The 16146-nt window shown below is 45.2% G+C and overlaps 1 protein-coding gene across 1 annotated transcript in view; it reads right to left on the bottom strand.

Annotated features, from left to right (window-relative positions):
- The window catches only part of ABTB3 (ankyrin repeat and BTB domain containing 3), a 317959-nt gene that overhangs the window by 98167 nt on the left and 203646 nt on the right, over positions 1 to 16146 (bottom strand).

Below are 16146 nucleotides of genomic sequence, written 5' to 3'. Positions count from 1 at the left end.
GTAAAAACTATGTTAAAAGTCAGGTCCAGAACCCTAGCCAGGGGCCCAGAATAAATCCCAGTGACCCTTGAAGACTTCAGACTCTAGGAAAGTCAGAAATGAAATGCAAAACGATGGGCAGACATTAGCACCACATTCGTCTTGATAGTAGATGTTCCCTGTATCCCATCTGCCGCTACAATGAAACTAGTGCGTGTGCGAGGGGCAGGCAGAAGTGTCCCTGCTCACAGACTTTTGGCACATCAAGCCTGTGCCAGCTCCAGACCAGGTGAACTCATACACTAGGGGGTTGTAAAGTTGCTAAATGGGATTATTCATAGTGCTTTTCCGTTTGTGGGTAACAAGGCAGACTTGGGATATTGTGTTGTTCAGAAACTGTATGCTGTCTATACTAAGATGACACCCAATTCCGTTCAGTTCAGTAAAACCCAATTTGGTTCAGTTCAATTCAACTCAACTCAGATAATTCAATTTAACAAACATCTATGGAGCATCTCATCACACATGGGATAGAAACCAAACTACTTCATGTGCCCAAAGGACTCTGCAAGATTTGAGTCCATAGGCTTGGACTTCATTTCCTATGCTCTCCCTGTTCACTCATTCTGTCTCGGTCTCACTGGCCCCCTTGCCATATCTTGCATGTGCCAAGAATATTCCTGTCCTGGGGACTTCGCACTTACTATTCTCTCCGCCTGGCAAGATCTGTGCTCAGATATCGACATGGCTAACTGCCTCAAATGCAACCTCCTTAGAGAAACCTTCCCGGACCACCCTACCTGAACCAACAACTTACATGACCCATACATAGTTTGAGTACCTAGTTTCAGTTTTCTTTATGTTATTCATCTGTGACTGATACGTTATTATTTATGCATTTGTTCTTCATCAGGCATACAGTAGATGTTCCATAATTGTTGAATAGATGAAGAAATAAATGAGTGCCTGTTGTGTACCAACTCAGACACTTGGTGATACTGCAATAATCCCAGCCCTTAACAAACTCTTAGTCCAATGCAAAAGAAATGTGAAAGGAAGCTACCTAAAATGCTTTATGGGGAAAGTCTTATGGGAGAATCAGTTAAAATCAGCTGCAGTTGAAGGGGTAGGAGCGTGTTGGAAAATGCCATCCCGAGCCTGGAAGCAGAGAGAGAGAATGGCTCGGAAGAAGTATCCAGGCAGAGGAAATTAGTTGAAACGCAGAGCAAGTTCAGGGGAGTGTACGGACTGAGGCAGCTGAAGGAATAAGGGGCAGGAGACATTGTGCATGCTGCTCACTTAACCTGTTCCCTCTTTACTGACGGTCTTCTTGGAGCAAGGGTCTGTGCTGAGTTTTGTGGAAGATGTAAGGGTTTAAAACCTGGACCCTGGTGTTTGGTCTAGCAGAGGAGTTCAGTGTGACCACACATTCCACAATTTTCCAGGGCGGCCTTGAATGCTGAAGTCTGTTTAACTGTCCTTCATTATCCTTGTATTTGTTCGACCAAGTCTTTCGATTGGTGAATTGGAGTACAAAGTGGCCAGCCATCAAGGAAGGAAGGACAGATAACTGTAACCTGAGACCAACCATGGAAAGTACCTTGTGAGAGGGTCTTGTAAGGTCGCCTGAAGAGGGACGGCGCCTCCCAGGTAGGATTTTGGAGGCAGTGGAATGTGCCACCAGTGTTATTGCTTTCAACAAATTGGTCCTTGGTTCTGCCTGTTTACTGGTTTCCCTTTTTCTTCACAGAATGTTCTTTCCACACTCTGCTGCCATAGGGTCTCCAAGTAAGGGGTGAGATTCTGCGTAAGGAGCTAATAAGGGACAGTGTGACAGACAACTGCCTTAAAGCTCACTCCAACCTGGGAGTGTGAACTTTCCAGTGAAACAGAAGCCGGGGAAAATATGCACCTTCTTTTCCAGCACAGTCTGCCTAAGTTCCTGGGCAGGCCAGAACCCGACAGGCTGAATCTTGAAAGAATTCCTCATGCCAATGTGAAAGACCTGAGGAAGTCTTCATCGGCAATGTTTCTTATATACACGGAAAACAAAAACAGAGTGGTTGAAAATCCAGGATAATAAACAAACACAACCACCAAACAAGGGACTCCTGGAATTATGGAGGCTTCCTAATCTACGGATGCGGCCAAGTGCATACGCAATGAACTTTGTGCATGAGATCAGCTCAAAACTTGCATTCTGATGATGTACTTGTATTAAGGCTTTTCTCCATTCTAGTTTATTATTTTTTAATTTTTTATTTTTTTTTTGAGAGAGAGCACACAATGCAAGTGGAGGAGGGGCAGAGGGTGAGGGAGGGAGAGAATCTTAAAAACTATTTTTTTAATTTTTTTTTTTTTTTTTTGAGAGAGAGACAGAGCACAAGTGGGAGAGGGGCAGAGAGAAAGGGAGACACAGAATCTGAACCAGGCTCCAGGCTCTGAGCTGTCAGCACAGAGCCCAACACGGGCTCGAACCCATGAACTGCGAGATCGTGACCTGAGCCGAAGTTGGATGCTTAGCCAACTGAGCCACCCAGGCGCCCTGAGGGAGGGAGAGAATCTTATGCACGCCCCACACTCAGCACTCGATCTTATGACCGACGGTGAGATCATGACCTGAGCTGAAATTGAGAGTCAGATGCTCACCTGACCGAGCCACCCAGGTGCCCCAATGCTCTGCCCCATTCTAGAAACGGTATAGGAAACAGGGTAAGGGTTCACCAGAGATCACCCTGAGCAGCCCTTATGGTTTCAACGTGGCCATGCATTGTGTGGCTTTGGGCAAATCTCATGACTTTACTAGTGCCAGTCTCTTTAAAGTTGAGTCTGGTCTTCCCACTCCCAGAATCCAGGGAGACTGTATGTGTGGAAGACCCTTAGAAACTATGAAGTTTCAAGAGAGTCTCATAATGACTATGGCCAGAGACCTTGCAGGCAGGTAGGTGGGGGCCACTCCTTACATTTCCCATAAGGCGTTTCCTCCCAATGACACGGGATCTGGGATCAGGTTGGGTAAGCCTTCCATCCAAGGCTCTCCTTTTCTGCAATTTTTCACTCAAAAGAGCCAGCAGAAGCCTCAGAAATTAACCCCTAGTTGCTCTACTCCAAAGGGACTACTTTTTAAAAATATCCATTCCCTCTCCATTGATGTTTTAGTCATGCTACCGTGTGTAGTTTTAAAAGAACAGCAATTCAGAAACTGGAAAGAACCCAAATGACCAACAACCTGGGAACCGTTAGGCAAATGATGGTACATTCACAAGATGGAATACCTTGCAGTCATTAACAGTGATGTTTATGAATGTTCTATAGGGCACCAGGAGAAAGGCTTATGGCATACTAAGTGAAATAAAAGCAGATATAAAATTATACATACACAGTGCACCTATTTTAAAAAGCCTCACTCTCTGCATTGAAAACAAAGATGAGCACAGGTATCAAAGAATCATTTTGATAGCAGGATTGTAGACGATTTTAATTTTCTCTCTTACATTTTTCTGTATTTTCCAAAGTTAAAAAAAAACAAGCATAGGAACTTTTCAGTAAAAAAAACATAAACATTTGAGTTGACAGCACCTTGTACTACGATTGTTAAAAGGAGCAGCCCATGAGGAGAGCAAAATAGGAGGAGAGACCGTGATCCAAACCACAAAAACCCAAGACAACAGTGGACTAGCATGCTTGCAGACATGTGTAGATTTCATGCGGGAAGTTAGAGTTTAAAGGACGCAAGGTCAACTCAGATGCTAGGTCTCCCAGGCGAATGACCAGATTTCTACTGTCCTGCTCTTTTCTACGTGTGAAACCCGGGTACGTGCTGTTAGCTGTCAGTATCACTGTTTCTGAAAGGATAAAACAGCAGAAACTTGGCACAGGGTGGATGGTTTGAAAGCAGGCTGAACTCGGGGAGCGTCCCCTCTCCGCAGGCCTTTCTGTTCCCACGTACCCTTGCTGCCACTGGCCTTTGCCATGCTGGGCCAGTCCCCGGTTTGCACTGGGCAGCTTCAAGGGCTAATTTTCACTAATGTCTTTTAAAAAAATTTTTTTCCCCTGCAGTGCAGAACATTCACGCACGCTGCCTGAAGCCCCAGACACAGGGCACGCAGAGGGCTGGCAGTGCCAGGCGAATGAGAAGGAACCAAAAATCCGAAGAGGCTCATGTAGCTTCCCCTGGGATCATTCAGGCAAAGTGAGGGGGCCAGTTGGTGACCCCTCTCACTGGGGGACATGGGACATGGCACTTGATCAAGCCGCACGCTTGGGGACTCCTGCAGTAATGCCAGGCTCCATGCCTTGCACTCAGACTGGTCTTTATATCCCCACATCCGCGCTGGCCAGGCCCTGGCTGCCTGCAAGAGAGCACGAGCTCATCAAAGCCCAGTCCCTGCCTCTGACGAGTTCTGTCTGCCAGTGGAGACAGACATGGATGTGAAGGGTGCCATGGTAATGACCCCAGACCTTGCCTCCCACATGAGAAGTGATCAGGAGGACCCAGGCTCCAGACTCATCACCGTTCGTGGGCTCACCTTCCAGCCCGGCCACTCTCAAGCTGTGTGACCTTGGGCAAGTCCTTGAACTTTGTCAGCCTCACTCTCCTCATCTGAAAGGAGGCAGGGACTACAGCATCTCAGAGGACTTTTAAGTAGGGCAATCGGAAGTCGTGCTCATCCGAGGGCCTGGGACACGATGGCTCTGGGCCTTGTTACAATTACTCACTGNGCAGGGGAGGGACACAGAGAAAGGGAGACAGAATCTGAAACAGGCTCCAGGCTCTGAGCTATCAGCACAGAGCCAACGCAGGGCTTGAACCCACCAACCTCGAGATCATGACCTGAGCAGAAGTTGGATGCTTAACCGACTGAGCCACCCAGGTGCCCCCCACCCACACACACTTTNGAAGCAGTTGGGGCCGTGGTTCCTTACCAATGCACAGAGAAGTATTTCAGTATTTCAGCATTTGAACAGCTGGCATAACAGCGGCACCTCTGTGAGCCCGCCGAAGGTCAGCCTGGCCTCTGCCGCGATGGCCGCGATCTCACTCGCTGGTCTATGGTGCTCGGGGGACTTCCGACCTTGGAGCCACCTGGATTGCCTGGTCTTATCCACGCTTCGGTCTGGCCCAACACTACCTTCCCGGATCCCCTTCGGCTGTTTATCTGCATGTCCCTTCTGACCCTTTGCCCTTTCTTTCTTTGATGATAAATGAGCTGCCCAGGGAAGCAGCTGGGTGAGGTCCCCTGGGCTTGCCCCCTCCCTGGCACAGGGCCGGGCACATAGCGGCCCAGGGTCATGGTTCAGGGGGTGAGCCCTGCAGCCAGGCTGCTGGGCATGAATCCCCACGAGACCACTTCTGAGCCCTGTGACCTTGGACACGGTACTTATCCTCTCGGACTCATTTTCCGCATCTATAAAGTGGGGATGATAATAATATGTACCAGCATGAGGTCATCCCGAGGGACAAATGAGTTCATTCAGGCAAAGTACTTAAAATGGTGCCTGACACATATGAAAATTTGACCAACACTAGTTCTTCCTGTTACTATACTCGGGCACTCAATTCATGTTCGCTGAATAAATGAATGAAGAATGAACAACTGAATAAGCAGTTCAGTGATAAATAAGTTTTGGGGCGCCTGGGTGGCTCAGTCTGTTGAGCATTTGACTCTTGATTTTGGCTTAGGTCGTGATCCCAGGATCGTGGGATTGGGCCCTGCATCCAGCTCTGCTCTGAAAGCCTGCTTAAGATTCTCTCTCTCTTCCTCTGCCCCTCTCTGTCATTTGCTCTCTCCCTTTCTTTAAAAAAAAAAAGCCCACAAGTTTTAAAAATTAAATAAAAACTGAAAAGTTCAAGTAGCACGGAGATGAAGACTGAAGAGGCAGGTCCTGGGTTTATAGCAATTCATTCCAGGAGATAAACATGTTTCTCAAAGATGTTTAACTGCCATCTAATCAGATGAAGTGATTTGATTATCATTATTCCATTTATATTAGCAATATTTATTGAGGCCTCAGCCAGGGAAAATACCAGAAGGAAAAGGGAAGAGGAGGGGGAAGCATATTAAAACAAGAACATTCTCGGTTCGAGATTTTTAGGACTGTAACCTTCAGAGGGACACTGTGCCCCCCCCCACCACGAAGCCCCCTATCCTTCCCGTCCCTGTGGCATAGCACATGCTAGAGAGAGTGAACTCTGGACTCAAGCTTCCTGCTCTTGCCTCCCATTCTGACCCCAACTCGCTGTGTAACCTAGGTAGGCTACACAACCTCTCTGAGCTTGAGGTTCTTCAAGAGAAGGAAGAGACAGCAATAGTGTAAGGTGGCATGAACACAGGCATGACGTTCTTGTGAGGACTCAGTGAGCCAGTGCCCTTGGAGAAGAGCCTTGTATGTCACAAATGCCTTGTAAACTTTGGTGTGATGATGATGATGGTGGCTTTGAAATACTTGGCTCTACAATGACCAGAACAAGGGGACGTGGAATGTGCTTTGGCAGGTCAGCTGGTGCCTGCCCTCTTGTAGAAACCGTGTTGGATTGTCATGGGCTGTTTTTCTAAAAGGGGAGTGCTGCCTGCATTGAGTCTCCCGTTCAGGGCTGTCCAAGAGAAGTTTCTGTGATGATGGAAACATCCAATATGTGCACTCTGTCCCAAGAGGGAACTACCAGCCACATGTGACTAATGAGCATTTGAAATGAGGATAGTGGTACCGAGGAACTGAAGCTTTAGTTCTCTTCAATTTTTATTCATTTTCAATTCAAACAGCCACACATGGCTGGTGGTTACTATACTGGAGAGTGTGGTGCTGCTTCCTCAGTCTCTGTGCGTGAAGGTCAGGTTCTCCTTCCTTTTCCCATAAAACAAAGGGAAGCTGTGTGAGAGCAGACCAGACGGCTGTGGCAGCCAGTTAACTGGGGTTCAGGAACAACCTGTATATTCCAACGAACAAGTAGTGTATGCGTCTGGTCAGACTAACCCTACACGTTGGGAGGGAAGGTTGTTTTTTGTGTTTTTTAAAAATTTTTTTTAACGTTTACTTTATTTTTGAGACAGAATATGAGTGGGAGAGGGTCAGAGAGAGAGGGAGACACAGAATCTGAAACAGGCTCCAGGCTCTGAGCTGGCTGTCAGCACAGAGCCCGACGCGGGGCTCGAACCCACAGATTGTGAGATCATGACCTGAGCTGAAGTCGGCTGCTTAACTGACTGAGCCACCCGGGTACCCCGGGAGGGAAGGCTGTTCTTAAACTCGAGTCCCTCAGCTTGTTACCTGTGGTCAGGAGCAATCTCTTCCCTGGCTGGGAAAAAACTCCTGAGTCGAGGGGAGTCTGGGTGGCTCAGCTGAGCCTCTGACTCTTGATTTCAGCTCAGGTCATGATCTCACAGTTCATGAGTTTGAGCCCCGCCTAGGGCTCTGAGCTGCCAGGGAGAGCCTGTTTGGGATTCTCTCTCTCCTTCTCTCTCTGCCCCTCCCCTGCTCATGCTCTCTCTCTCTCTCTCTCTCAAAATAAATAAATAAACTTAAACAAAAACAAAAGCAAAAAAGAAACTCCTGAGTCGAAGCCGTTTGATGAGCCCTGGAGGCTAGAGGTGTTCAACAGTGTTAAGCTGGTGAGCTTTCAGATCTGCTGCCTCTCCCCAGACTGGACACCTGTGAAATCCTGAGTCACCTTTCCCTTGCACACTTTGTCGCTAATTTGCTATGCCTGAGCCACTCTAGAGGAGCCACCTTGTTAGGCTGAAGATGATCATTATATTCAGACACTCACTGTCTTTCCGTGGCTGCTGCAGCCCGGAAGTTCTGCAGGCTAGCCATGTCTGACTTCTGGGATCCATTCATTTTGTCAAATTGCAGAGGGATCCAGCATCTCATGAGGCTCAATCCAGCCCCCAAGGTCTATTGCGTGCCAGGCTCTACCAGAGAGACAAAAATCACCATAAGAGCTTATTTCTTGCCCTTATGTAACTTTAAAAATGGGGGGTGGCGTAAGCTGGGGAAATGAATGACAAACACACAAAAGCTACCACGTGTTGTTTATTCACAGCATGGCCCATGGACTGGCAGTACCACCTCACCTGGGAGCTCGTTAGAAACAAACATCTTGGGCCCCTCCCAAGACCTATGAATAGAATCTGCATTTTAATGAGATCCCCAAGGTATTCAAATGCACATTAGCGAGTAGAGTTTGAGAAGCCCTGTTATAATCTATGTTCAGGTTACAGGCACCATGACAGAATAATAATGACCATTATCTATAAAGAGCCTAATATGTGCTGGGCTTTAAGTGCTTTGTATATATGAACATATCTATAAGATATCTATAAGTCGTCAGTCTGAATTAAGGGAGTAACAATCCCTACTGTTTATGGATCTTCTGCTACGTGTCAGTGAACGTGTATGGCACTGACATAAGTTAGTTCGTTCGTCATCGAAACAGCCCCATGAAGTAGGAATTATTTGTTTGCAGCTGACAAAACTGAGGCCTGGAACATGTCAATGGTATAGCCAGTGCCAAGCTGAGGGTTGCCTGAGTTGACACTGTAACCACAGCTCTCTGGGCCAGGAGTTGGAACACATGGGTTTCACACCCAGCTCTGTTCAGTTCTGGAAGCCTTTTTTGAACACATACTATATGCTATGCACTGAGCTAGGTCCTCAGCACTTACATGGCCCGAGGTGGTAGGGAAGGGTTCCTGGAGGAGGTGATGCCTAAAATCAGTCCTGATGGGTGAACTGACTGAGTAAGCCAGATGACAGGGAGGAAGCAGTGTTCCAGGAAGAAGGCAAAGCATGTGCAAAGGCATGGAGGCAGTGCCTTGCAAAGCCACTGCAAGTGCACTTATGACCCCAGGCAAGTCCGCTCATCCCACTAGGGCTCAATTTCACCTTCTTCATCATAAAGCATGTTCAACATGCCTGTTCTTGGATTTCTCTCAACTTTGAATGTCCAATGATGGAAGAGTCCCTTGAAAAATCATGCTTTTGAAGGCCACTCAATGACGTGGATCAACAAAACTGCAGGTACTATATGGTGCTTATTTTGTGAAACAACCAAAAAACTTGGATGTAGACACAGAATATAGACCCTATATGGTCATGGTGCTTATGGGTAATTCAAAAGGTCTTCTTTATTATTTTTGTAGTTATCGTGTTTTATTTAATATGTACATATTGGTTTTATATACTGTAAACATTCATGAAGATGATAAAACAAATTCTAGGGATTAGGGATGAGGCTTCCAAACATTATTTGTCTTAAATTAAGCCCCAACATTAGCAGAACAGTCTAATGAATGTGAGCACAGCACCTGACTCCAAGGGCTCAGACACATGTTCTGCAACTTTAGTTACATGACCTTAGGCAAATCAATAAACTCTAGTTCCTATAACTGAAAAAGAAAAAAAGAAGTTTCACAAAACGTACTTACTTTACCTCATGAAAACTACTGTTTTTATTTTCTATTCTAGTTCATTTTTTAAAAATTTAGGTCACAACCCACCACATTAGGGGTCAAAAAACTTACTGGAAATGGCCAAAGAATATTTTCAGCTTTGTGAGTTGTCTGACACAGTTAACCAAAAATGCAAAAGCAGCCATAAATAATAAGTAAACAAATAGGTATGGCTGTGTTCCAATAAAACTTTATAAAAACAGGCAGTGGGCCAGATTTGGCCTTTGGGGTATAGTTTGCCAGTCTCTGCACTGTACTGATTTAATGGCCCATCAATGGGCTGTAGCCCACAGTTTGAAAAATACTGAAATGAGAGTTGCTTTCACTTTGGCCAGATGCAGCAATGCTCAAGTTACAAATGGATCATGTTTTATAACTTTGTCTCTCAAGTTGATTGTTTAGTATTCAACATGCATGTTTTCCCTCTTAGTACCATTTATGTGGGTGTCGGGATTCCAGGCCAATTCACCAAAGCCCACATACAGCGCTGAGGAAAACAGGTCTACTATATGCCTCCCATACTCCACATGTCCCCATTTGTCCATTGGCTCTGGGTTTCTCCAGGACCTAGTAACACTGGGCTGGGCATTTGATGGGACTTTTGTGCCAGACATGATCACTGGCCTTGGGAAGATGAGGAAGTAGCATTCCCCCTCTGGGAAGAGGCATTCTGAACCCCTGCTGAGAGTGTCAGGAACAGCCCCTCTCTCTCCTTCTTGCTGTCAAAGTTCTCAGAGTGTGAGTCTAAGGAGTCATGTTGAGGCAGTATTTTGGTTCTCAGTCGTGGTGTGTAAGCCAATCAGTTGTGAGATGTGTGGCTAACAATAGTCAAAAGAGGTGAACTGAACAAGTGACTCACTTTGTGTGTTATTTATGCAAAAACAAATAGAATAGTGTAGTGAAACTTTGTCAGCTTTTGTGGCTGCCTGGAAACACGGATGACCTTACTGTGTTTAGAGACTGTCCCACATTATTATTCCATAGTTCAACAAGGTAGAAGTGCAACTTGTCAGACTCCCTTGCAGCTAGGGTGCAGGCATGTAACCCAGGCTCCGTGGAGTTGGAAGCAAGTAGTAGGAGATGGATGTAACATGAAGCTGGCAAGGGTGTTGGCAGAGACATGACGACAGAGGTCCTGCTAGGAGTGTCCAATGCCCAGCCTTGGTGGTGTGAGGTCTCTGCTTCTGCTGAAGCAGTCCTGGGGTACAACTTGATACTGCTCTAGGCTGTGCAGCCCCAAAGCCTGCTTCTCTGGCTTTAACACCCACCAGAAGTCTTCTTAAGCTCTACTAAACATTTAGACTCATGGGACTATCATAAGCCACACTTGGCCCAGCAGGATAGCATCATGTGTTCCTTTCAGTAGGAGTCCTTATAGCAATTCACTCATCCTTCCTTGAGCTATCTTCCGCCCAGGTGAAACTCAGGTGCAAGAAGATGAGATCCACTTGGGTGACTATGAGAACTACCCTGGTTTATGAACCCCAATATCTCTTGTATCAACTCTACAGATACAGTTTCCAAGGCCCCTGCAAGGACTCTGCCAGTGACAAGAGCCAATGAAATCAGGGAAGCCCAAAGCCCTGGATATTTATCATGTATTTATAGTACTAGCAGTTCAGATCAAAGTTACCAATCTAGGGTTAATCTAACCATAAGAAATGCTGCTTGGTAACATAGTTGATACTGCAATTTTTGTCATGATTCCAGGGGAACAGAGCTAGAGAATTAACCCAAGGTCTAATTCTCATGCAAAAGGGGAAAGGCTCTACCTACACTGGGCCTCCCAGAGATCTTTCTGCTTTAAGCAGTCATAGTAGGTTTAATATTTGCAACTCAATATTTTTGCTAATAATGCTGTTTGTGTCAAGGATAACTGCCCACTTGCATTCTGATATACACTCCTTAGGGGGAAGCAATGAGGAAGAGTTATAACAGTGTGCTGGGAATTTTACACAACCCTGGGTATGTCCATTGGAGTATGTTAACATTAGACTATCACCTGTCATATATGTCACAGGTGAGAAGGCATCAAGAACTGATGTGTTGGAGTGATCTTTTGGTAGGGTGAGTGTCTTGGAAGATGAATTTTGGATACCATTAACTTCTAATGTCTGTTATGTTTGCTTTATTAGCTCTGTTTCTTCAGGTGTAAATTCTTCCATTGGTTAAGGTGGTTTCATTTCTCCCAAACAGTTGGTGATTGGTGATTATATACTCATGTTTTTGGTGCAGCTGCCCTGGTAGACAGTGCACCACATCTGTTTATACAGCTCTACTTGCAAGAGGGATTGCCTAAGTATGTTTTTGCTTGCTTTCACTGAGACTGGCAGAGGACAGAACTACCTAATTGTCTAGTCTTCCGGGTCAAACACATCTCTGTTCTTCTCAGGCATTGCCAGCTACCTCAGGCAACAAAATAGTCCAATTTATCCTACAATTTTTTTTTCATTTTGTGGCCATTACTGAAATCATCCATGGCCAAACACATCTAGGAATCACTGATATTTCCAGTAATGATATAGGGAAGGAAAAATGTCATAGACTTAAGATGATTCTATTTAAAGCCAGCAGTCTCACGTCTGAGTTTTTTACATTTACATTAAGATGTTTACATTTATTATTACTAAAATAAATATTGCCTAATCATAAATATATATTTACATATAAATATATAATAAAATAAATATTGCCTAAACATAAATTTTACAAAATTTATCTGAGGTTTTTTGAGTAAAAAATATCTGAAGTACCTGAAAGATTTTATTTGTTGATTGATAGCATGATATGTTTATTCTGATATTGAATTTAAACTATTGAAAATTCCATCTTAGGAAAAAATTAAGTAGAATTACCTATTTCTTAGAACATTCTTTGAAATATTGGATAAATATTGGATAAATGAAAGCCAGAAATAAGGATGACATCTGAATTAAGATTTCTTTGGAAAATCTCTGATGTTCCATAACAAAATAGGCTTTGTTGATAACATTGGTTGTGTCTATTTTTAACCAACTTAACAAATAATTGTTAAGCCTGTGTAATGTATGATGTGCCAAAATACTATGTTGGGCTCTAGAAAAAAGTCTAAGAGGCAGTTTGTTTGCCCTCAGGGAGCTTTATTATAAATTGAATTAAGGGATGAAAAAATTAGGTCACAAACTAAGGCTGGGTACCACAATTAACAGCAATTTATTTTTTTGTCAATGGAACAGTAGCTTCAATGCTGGAGGCACTTGGAAGGTCAGCAGTGTATTTCACAGATAATCATAAATCTCCAGTGACCAGCCTTTGGCACATAACAGATTCAGTGATGTCAAAGATTGGATTCTCTTTGATACAGAATGTTTTGCTCCTCTTCCTTCTCCATGTTGAATGTGCCAACAGTTGACTTGAATAGGATTCTAAGTCTGACCTCTTAGTCTTGGTCTCTACTCCATGTGGTCTGGGTCATGCCTGCCAGTCTCACTCTCCATCTCTTTACAGGACCTGTTCCCAGTACCTGCTTCCAGTGACCCAAAGCGCTGCTCAGAAAGATTTTAGAGGCTCAAAAACTAGTAGCCAAAGTTCTGGAAAAACTTAAACTACAGAAATTTCACATTGGCACTGAGCTCCGTCAAAAATCCCGCAGTGAAAAATGAAACTATCCAAAACAAATGTAGCAACTCTAAAACTGTGCCCACATGAAAGAGTGAAATAGTGCATATAGGCCTACTTCCAAATACTCCAGCCAGGGAAGGCTCTTCTGACAAGCAGAGATGATTTGAGGTATAAAACAATCCATATTTCAGTCAACAAATGTTTCCCAGGCTTTCTGCTGGGCACAGACAAAAGCAAATAATATTCAGTCCCTTTTCTGAAGAATATAGTCTAGTGAAAAACCATATAAGCACCATGGCCCTACTTGATGTTGCCAGAATAAAAATAAAGAATTAAGGAAATGTTGTTTGATTTGGGGGGTGAGGAGACAGAAATACAGAGAGAAAAACAACTCCAAAGTAGAGTCCATCTCCCACTGGAAACTTCTTATTCAGAAGTGTTGGTTTGGAGCTGGTGTAAACACTTCCCTGAAAAACAGAAGTCCTCTCTCCTCTGAAGCCCTTCCATGTGTGATTTCAGATGCTAAATGCTAATGCCTATTCCACCAGGGAACAGGAGAAATAGCTTTTTGTCTAGAAGAAATACACACACAGGCTTCTGTAGGGACAACGATAACAGCATTTTAGAGCCCCTCCCACCCCAATAAAAGAGGTATAACATCAGTGACTCTTTTTGGGTGGGGGGGTGAGGAGAGCTCCTTTTGTGCCAGGCATGGCACCAGAGTATTAGCTACAATTTTGAATTCACTGCTTACACCAGTCCCATGAGACTGGTGTCCCTCTCACAGTCAAGGGAAAGAGGTTCAGTGAGAAGGAATGGCTTGTTCAAGGTCTCAGAGCCAGAGGAAGCAGGGCTGGGATGCAAAGCCAAAGGTCAGTTTGGTTCCTGAATCCATACTCTTTCCAGAGGACCAAAGTAACACAACTCAAAAAAAAAAAAAAAAAAAAAAGTCATGCTCCACTCTGCATTTTGTGATGATCCCTGAAAAACCAACCAAAGAAGAAGGGAAAGACAGAGACAGAAGTGACTCCACAGCATTTTTGGGCCATGTTCTCTACTCTCTTCTCCCTCAAAGCTCAGGCATCTTTACACCTTGTCCCAGAAAGTCTGGAAACCTCAGATAGTCTCCCAGACTTTCAGCCACTCCAGCTACACTCTGAATTCTGAAAGGGATTCCAGAAGAGAAGATGGAAGCTGTGTAAGGGAAGATGTAAGGGGGCCGTGCTTGGCGGGGGGAGGGGCAGGGAGTACATCCCACAATGAGATTCCTATTCTACAAGTTTCAGTCTGATGGCTGTGAGGATGATGGAGCTGGTCAAAGGATATTAAGCCTCTCATCCTGGGAGACCATTCAGAAATCAAATGCCAAACAAAAGAGGGAACAAGGTGCCCATCCACACGGTGGCAGCCATCTTGGGAGGAAGGGAGGGAGCAATGAGATGTTGCAGATGCCCCATTAGTAACACATGTTGACCAGGGGCTGTAGGAGGGAGTGAGAGGGAGGAAGGAGTGTGGGACGAGGCCCAGTTTTCTGGGTTGGTGGTGACGCCATCCTTAGAGACGAGGGAGAAAGGAAAGACAGCTGGTTTTAGAGGAAAGATGATAACTTCAGATTTGGGGTAGTTGTGACCATGCCCAAATGGACGTGTTCCACAGGCAGCTAGGTCAATGGGTTTGCTCGTTCTGTCTACAAATATTTACTGACTCCCCACCTAGCACCAGATGTCGAGCTTGGCATTAGGCATGGAGTGACGACCAGAACAGATGTGTTCTCTGCCCTCATGAAGCTGACGGGCAATAAACGAACACGTAACGAAATTATGATTATCAACTGTACTAAGTGTTATGCAGAAAAGAATCAGGTGCGATGAGAAGAAAACCAGTCTGACAGTGTGAAGCTTGATGGGGAGACTGAGGTTGGGTAGGACGAGGAGGTTCTGGAGCTCAGAGGAGGTGCTGTCTGGCTGGAGATGGAAGGGAGTCACCTGGGGGTTACATGCACGTTGGCAGGAGGTAAGTCAGAGACACACACTATCACAAAGCTGTCAGAGGAGTGGACCTAAGAGCTAGATGCCCCACTGGCTGAGGCTGCTGGCTCTCATTCTCTCAGCACTAAGGTTGCACATTCACAGAAAGCACTTTTGGCATCTGTGACTGAGGTTATTTTCTGCCCAGGGACAAGGAGCATTTGGCCACCTCAATTTGGGCATCTCAGCACGTAAAAACACATACGGGGTACCCACTGGTTTGGCACAGACCGCCAGATGCCTGATGAAGCTAACTCCAGACTGGATTGAAATAGTCATGCTAACTTGGGATTCTTAAAAACAAAAGGAGAACAAAAACTCAGCAACTTTTGTCTAACTCACACTCCATTCTCTTGCCTTAAATGAAAGCCAAGAGACGTGGTTTTAAAAGGAAGCTCAATTAAGCCCCAGTCCATCCCTGCAGCAGCAAAGCAGCCAATGAGCATTTCGAAATCGCTTGGAACCACTGAACAGAGAAAAGAAAATTGCATTGAGTCCAAACTGGGAGTTGTTTGCCCAAGTGCAGATAAGTATCTACAACAGAAACTAAAGCGAACCTTTACTGAGCACTTACTATGTGCTGGGCACTGTTCAAATCGCTCTCTCCCCCAACAGCCTATGTATGAAGGATTTACTTTCAGTAGCCCCATTTTACAGAGGAAGAAACTGAGGCACGGACAGTTTAGGGCACTTTCTCTAGGCTTCCTCCTCTGACTTTTAATTGGAAGAGCCAGGAATTGAATCCATTCTCTGGATCACTGAGCTTACTCTCTTAACCGCTCTTTTGATAAATGCGTCACTACTATAGTAGCTGGAGCAAACAGGCCCATGTGCAGGGCCTGACTTGGGAGGCGCTGTGGGGAGATGGGCTCTGGGGGCTTGTTCCCAGGGAAAGAGGGATGCCCCTGGGCAGCCTCCTCCCCTGAAGGTGGTTTCTGACACTTGGCTTCTGAGAGGGTGAAACCATTCTCAGAGAATCCTGGGGCTTTCCAGATGGAAGGGGACCTTGAAACAACTTAGTTCAGTCACTGTTTACAGAAGGGGAAGTTGAGGCACAGAGAAGTGGAGGGACTGTGCTTGGGAGGGAC

Source organism: Crocuta crocuta, unplaced genomic scaffold (genome assembly GCF_008692635.1).
Source record: "Crocuta crocuta isolate KB4526 unplaced genomic scaffold, BGI_CrCroc_1.0 scaffold193, whole genome shotgun sequence".
NCBI lineage: Eukaryota > Metazoa > Chordata > Mammalia > Carnivora > Hyaenidae > Crocuta > Crocuta crocuta.
The sequence above is the reverse complement of the archived record's forward strand: the minus strand, read 5'-3'. Positions and strand labels throughout refer to the sequence as shown.